Source organism: Nanorana parkeri, unplaced genomic scaffold (assembly GCF_000935625.1).
Source record: "Nanorana parkeri isolate BGI_ZX_2015 unplaced genomic scaffold, ASM93562v1 scaffold70, whole genome shotgun sequence".
Lineage (NCBI taxonomy): Eukaryota > Metazoa > Chordata > Amphibia > Anura > Dicroglossidae > Nanorana > Nanorana parkeri.
In genome coordinates, this window is record NW_017306338.1 from 2,095,840 (window position 1) to 2,103,201 (window position 7,362).

Sequence of the window (7,362 nt, forward strand, 5' to 3'; positions counted from 1 at the left end):
ATAAATACTGCGTTTTTTAAGTACATTTGTCATAAAAGATATATGGAATCTTCCATTGCTGAACTTCTTCATAAAATACTAATTGCCTGGGTATTATGCTGACTCTTTGACTTAAAGAGGAACTTCACAACTCCTTTCACCCATTTAATTTTGTTAAATCCCTCTTACCTAATGCTGGATCACATACTTGCCCATCCAAAGAATACAGTGTTGCCCTGCCTTGATCTGTGCACTGCTGCCACGCACCAGGTCCCGTGCCACCATCTTCTTCCCTGATGTAATTGGGAGCTGGCTGTCTCTTCCCAGTTTAGGAAGCCGGCTCCCGATGACACTCTGCCAGGCCTGTCCTTCTCTTTTGTTTACTGTATGGAAGCTGATGCCACCTGGGATATGCAATGTGCATATCCCAGGAGGCACCAAGAACAGAGTATGGCATTCTTTCATGGTCGAGAATGGATGGCAAAGGGAGGAACAACTGGCTGGAATGTACATTTTAAAAAAAGGGAGGGGGGTGGATTTTAATTTTGCGAAGTCGGGAGCAACATTCATTTTGAGGGTGAAGGTCCACTTTAAGTACTTTCTGAATCACTGGCAGAAATAAGCATGGAGATAAGCATTTCTGCCCCTGGGTCAGAAACTACTGAAGCAAGAGGGTTAGTGTGGCAGCCAGCAACTAGCATTGAAGGAGGAGGGGGTCAGCAATGAACGGTGCTTGATACACGGCCCCCAATCTAACACTGATGTTCTTGTGGTTGAAGGGGCAGGCTTGGTTAGGGTTGCCCATTTTTTTGTATGGAATGTGGCAATATTCCATGGAAATACCTGATCGTAAAGTATAACTGATTCCATAAAACTCTGAATAGGTGGTTTCTTTGATGTGAAACAGTGCTGTCATATTATGTGATCAGGAGTCATTTTTACAAATGTCATTTCTATACTGAAGCTTCCATTCAGTAACATCTAAAAGTTTCCAGTGAGTGATACAATTAGCATACATTTGGTTCTGTCAGGAGGCAGAGCCGATAAATAATAGCTCATGGTTAAATCGGGCCCGGCGCCAGCCCCCAGGCCCTCAATAAGATATATTTGGTCTGCAGATGTTTGATGTGGGCTGACTCATATTGGGTGTAGTTTGTGGTAACAATATCATGCTCCAGCCCACACATGCAGCAGGAGAAACATTGTGCACGTTATACATTACTGCTTTTCTTTAGATAATATCATCACTGAGCGCTGCAAATAAAAGTGGACCTGAAGTCTAAAAGTACACATTAACAACCCTGTGGTTGGCCGCAAAGCATTGCCAGATTAGAATAAGTTGTGATAGCTCATAAGTTTGAGCCTCCCCCCAGCCAATACGTTACATATCTAGCAACTCCTAGGTAAGGAAAATTGTGCTAAGTATGAAATACAATTTTCCTGTTTCCCTGACTGCTCCACGTCGGCACACGAGTGGGAAATAACTTGCAACAAACACAAGGGAATGCTAGTGATTTCATTGCAAACAGAGGAAGAGGCAATAACTCTATGGCCGAATTAGAGCGTAGTCAAAGCTGCTGGCTCAATACAGTAGTGCCACATAAATGTAGTAACAGAGGACCATGTAGCTGCCTTGCAGACCATCTCCGGTGAGACACCGCTCATAGCCGCCCACGAAGTCGAGACACTTCTGGCCGAAAGCGCCGTCGTATGCCCAGGAACTGCCAACCCTGCAGCTCCATACGCCAAGGTAATCACCTTCACCATCCAGGTGGAGATAGTTCTAGTCGAGGCTCGCAAGCCTTTCCTGGGACCAGCTGGTATTACGAACAAGTGATCCGACTTTCTAAAGGACACTGTAGCATCAAGGTAGGCTCGCAAGGCACCACCCTCGTCCAGGCGAGCCAGCTGATCACCCCCATTGGGGTCACAGAGGGGAAGAACAATCTGATTGATATGAAAGCAGGAAGCGACCTTTGGAATGAATCCCAGCATCGGCCTCCAGTACCACCTTGTCTGCCAAGAAAGTGGTGAAAGGTTCCTTGCATCCTAGGGCCACAATTTCGGATACCCTCCTAGCCGAGGAGATAGCCACCAAAAAGACGGTCTTCAATGTAAGTTTCCAGAGAGACAGGCCGTCCCCGAACTCTGCACCAAGGGTAGGTCTCATTTAGGAAACAAGGGCTTCCAAGGAAGCTGGACTCTCAGAACTGCTTTGAAAAATGTCATTACCAGAGGATCCATAGCCCATCGGATCCCCATGAAGGCAGAAATGACAGAAACATGACCCTTCAATGTTCTAAGGCTCAGGTGAAGCTTGAGGCCCTTTTGCAGAAAATCCAGGGCATGGCCCACATGGGGAGATTCCGTAGAAAAACTGTGAAGCATTGCAAAGTCCACAAATTTCACCCATACGCTGTTGTAAGTTCGGTTTGTGGTAACCTTCCGTGCATGCAGCAGGGTGTTTAGCACTGCCTCTGAGCACCCCAGCTCCCTCATCTGCCGCCTTTCAAGATCCATGCCGTCAGGCAGAGTCTGTCGGGAGCAGGATGGAAAAGCAGACCTTGAATCAGCAAATCTCGACATTGGCAACGGAAAGGGGTCCCCCACAGCGAGCTGCCGCAGCAGGGGATACCAAGGGCGTTTCGGCCAGTTGGGCAGCACCGCCAAGACCGTGACTCGTTCACCGCTGAGTCGCTTCAAAAAGCTGAGGATGAGAGGAATGGGTGGAAAGGCGTACGCCGTCCGAAATGTCCATTCCGAGGTGATTGCTTGGGGACATGGAAACCTGGAAACAAACTTCGGGAGTTTGGCATTCTCTGGCATCGCAAACAAATCTATCTGGGGAAGAAAGGCCCACTTCATTAACCTCTGGAAAGCTGGTTGGGACAGAGACCACTCGTTGTTGTCGAGGCGAGTCCTGGAGAGGTAATCCACCTGAAGGTTGGAACGACCCGGTACATACACGGCAGTAAGGGTTCAAGAGATTGGACTGAGCTCATGACATAATTGGTGCAACTTCTGAGAGAAGCCCCAGACTGCGAGTCCCTCCTTGCTTTCTCACGTAAGCCACGTGACTCCATTCGTCAGTAATCATCTCCTTTAGCTCCGTCAGGAAGGGAAAGCTTAGGGCCTCCTTCTTCAGGTGTTTGAAGAGACGCCTTTTCTTATCCGGCTCACACGCTTCATCTTCCCACCTCAAGGCCTGCCGTACGGCCTTAACGAATGGCTGGACCAGGGTGAAGTCAAATCTGTCCGCCATATTCACTTCAGAACCAGAGGCTTCCCCTTCAAAGCCAGAATCAGGGCCTTCGCCTAGGGACACCACTGCTGGTTCAGATTGGCAAGCGGCTTGATGGGAGGGACCAGTCTGCGCTCGTGATGTCGACTGCGTACTAGCCGCACATTCCTTGAGAGAGTCTTGAAACACCTGCTTCATCAGGGACACGACTTGAAGATTATCTGCCGACCGGTCCCGTGTCGCATCTTGGAAACAGACTTCAAAAGCCATCTTGCCTGGCAATGCGGGATTATGTCATCCTCAACACTGATCCGGGAGAGGCTGAGGAAATTTACCCTGGCCAGACGGGGCATGAAGCTCCACCGAAGGTGACCTATGCCGATCGCGGTTACTACCGTGAGCGTGCCGCCGATCCCTGGATGGCGATTCGTATCTTGATGAAGAGGACGAAAGATGTCTTGCTCTCCGAGAACGTGAACTATCCCTATGGGACCTGGATGGGCTGGAAAAACTAGCCCCATTAACTAACCATACTGATCTATGCAAAAACACATGCCAGGCAACAGCTGCTTACCTTCTCTGAAGATGCTGGTCTAACCCAGGGGTTGGGTTCAATTTTTCCTGCTTTCACAAAATCATGTGTAATTCAGAAAGTAGTTTGCATGTTGTCAGTAATTATTAAAGCTGACCATACACCTATAGATTTTCTGCAAATTTTCTATGATTAGATGGAAAAAGTGCAACAGATTCCTCCATCTACGCTAAACTGTGTGGATGTAGCAATCTCCCACTGGGCCAAGCTTCAATATCTTGCTAGTCGGCCTGTCGGCTGTCAAAATACCCACTTAGCAAGATACTAAAGCTTGGCCCAGTGAGAGGTTCTTTCATCCACACAGTTTAGAATGGATGGAGGAATCTGTTGCACATTTTCCATCTGACCATAGAAAATCTGCAGATAATCTATAGGTGTATGGCCAGCTTAAGCCACAGAAAGGTTAAGACATTGACAGATTTACACTAGGACAGGGGTGCCCATTAAGTTAATAGCGATCTGCCAGTTGTTCGCAACGCTAACAATGGTAGATCGCAATTGCAAGTTGGCTCACTGTCCCAAGCTCCCTCCCACAGTGCTAGTGTGGCTGAATGTGTGGGACGCTGCAGATGGGAAGGGACGTCCTGCCTTTTCCCGCCTGCAGCGGCCGACACATTTGACCGCACTAGCACCAGCGGGTGTGAAGAGCTAGGAAGCAGGTATAAAGATGCTGATGGTTTGCTGTGCCTCTGAAAGCACAGACAGCCAGAGGAGACAGCCAGGGGAGAGCAAGGAGAGGCAGCCAGAACGATGAGCGAGGGGAGACAGCCAGGACAATGAGCGAGGACTGACAGCCAGAAACAAGAGAAAGGAGAGAGGAGAGACAGCCAGGAGAATAAGCGAGGAGAGACAGCCAAGAGAGAGAAAGGAGAGACAGCTAGGAGAGAGTGAGGGAGGTGTTTGTATTCATTGGTAGATCTCATGTAGCTCGTCATTTGAAAAGTAAATCTTAACACAAAAAATTGTGGGCACTCCTTCGCAGTTGTCTCTTCTGGTCTGCATGCAAAGTTCTGCCCAAAGCGGTTGATTACTGGTCTTGTAGTTCATGTTTTTCCATCCCACTATCATTGTAAGAAAATAGAGTGGAGATCAGAAGAGGTGACTGTTCAGAGAAGCACAATTATAATACAATCATAAACCTCTACTAATACAAATATATTTCAAAAGAAAAGTAGAGCCAAACCTGTTTATTGGCTATACTTCTCTGTTTGGTCACAGGAGTACATTTAAGAATGAGATCCTAATAGGTTGGACTTGATGGACTAATGTCTTTATTCAACCTCAAATACTATGTACTAATGTAGTTTCGTGACCTACAGTCAGCAGATAGCAGGCTAATGCTTGCTATCAGTTGACAGAGCAGAGCGGGGCTGCAGCCAGGAAAGATCCCAACAATATTTTTAGGATCCATCCTGGCTACTTAAAGTGTATTTCCAATTTTGCAGTCAAATTTGAGAAAACCCCACTATAAGTTTGTTAGGTGTTCCTATTCACACAGCATAATTATTTTTTTATTTATTTTTTTAGATGTTTTGTTGCAAAAGGCAACATGGTTGAATTCAGGGTTTTTTTTCTGAGAACCTTCACGGGATTTGACCCCATTAACTTTTAGAAAATGGAACGAATGTTCTGAAAACATATTTCTATTCCATACCCTAGAACAAAATGAGCACTTAACGAGTGTAGCTCCACTGCAAGGGAAAGTTTTTAAAATGGCGGGAGTTCTTCTTTAAAGGGGCCTGAAGGATAAGCGCACTTTGTTCTAAATTGCACTTATATTTGAAATGATTAAGTTTAAATTATTAGGGTGAAATTGTATAGAAACTGTTGCATAACACTTTTAACATGATTTGGTGCATTTGGTACACAAAAAATGTACCTCTAATTACACCAGAATACCAATGTATTTCCCATTGCTAATTCCTTCTTCTGTGTTGGAACAGATCCATGTCTTTAGCACTCCAAAGCTGATTCTGATATAGAGATCAGTATAACAAAATATGTATTATATACAGTAATTGTAGCCCACCTCCACCCAAAACTTGGGGGGAAGAGTTACAACTAGGGATGCACTGAATTTCTTGGCCGAAATGGTACTTTGGGCAGAATGCCAAAAGCATATTTTTTTTGTTGAAAATGCAGTGCATTCCTAGTTTCTCTCCTCCTCCCCGCTGGACGCTGCTCTGTGTCCCCTCTAAACCCTGCTAATCCCCCTGACCATGTCGGCAGAGGCCGTGGGACCGGTGGGGCCACAGAGCGGCACCCAGTGGGGAGGAGAGAAACTATTAGGAGACTGAGCGGGGAGGAGAGAGCTGTCAGCGTTGTCACAGGAGGCTGAACTCTGCTCCCGCACCGCCTCCTGTTACAAACAAATTAGGATGGAGAGTGGTGTCGGGAGGAGAGCGCTGTCAGCAGTATTACAGGAGGCCGAGCCCTGCTCCTGCACCGCCTGCTCAGCCTCCTGTGACAGCAAGTCAGGATGGAGAGCAGTATACAAACACTCAGCGAACAGTTGATCGCTGAGTTTTTGTAAATAACTGAGGACATAGTATGTTTACTGTGTCCCCAATTATGAATGGACAGGAAGTTCTCTACATCAGTTCCTGTTCATTCATGATTGTGGGCATAGTAATTGATACTATCTCCACAGTTTATGAATGAACAGAAACACTCAGTATAGAGGCTTCCTGGTCATTCATAACATGGGCTGCAAAAAAGAGATTTAGGACTCTGTGTCCTCAATGTCTTTTTCTATTTTAAAAGGGAAATATCAGGGGTCTGTTTAGACCACCAATATTTCCTCCAAAGCCCGCAACAGTAAAGTAAAAATAGTAAAAATAAATACAAATAAAATATTAAAAAAAGAATTTTGAAAAGGTTAGAAAAATAATAATTTTCGGTTTCGGCCTGACAAATTTTTATATTTTCGGTTTTGGTCTACAAATTCCATTTTTGAGCACCTCTACTTAGAATTTCTATCAGGATCTTATTGCTGCTTCTGTCCCATTGGATAGATTTTGCCAGCGGTCGGAGACAACAGGAAGCAAGGATAAAATCTCTACAATTTTTAGTGGAAAGGACAGGGGATAGAACCGCTGCCAGGATTTGATTTAATTTTGTATCCTTGCTGATGAGATTTCCCCTTGTGTCCTGCCAGGTCAGGTGTCTCACTAAGAACACACCAGAGGGGTGGTACTAAAGAAGTTCACCCCAGGCCGTGTGCAGTATAAAAATATTCAGATTGCTTTATTAAACCATAATAAATATACAACAGATTAAAAAAATACACATCACCAATATTAAAATGAAGCTATCATGAGCACCCCCTTATTGTCTGGACCACCACATTCATGTAGTCTAAACTGTAAATAACATGAATATATGTCCATGGATGTGCAAGGAAGCCAATATTCGTATAAGGATTTACTCCATTTGAATGTAAGACAAAAAAAGAATTAAGACTTAAACTTAGGTTAAGAAATCTTATCATCAAATAATAAGTCAAATAAATAATAATAAAAAGTATGTAATAAAATGTAAGATAAGAAAT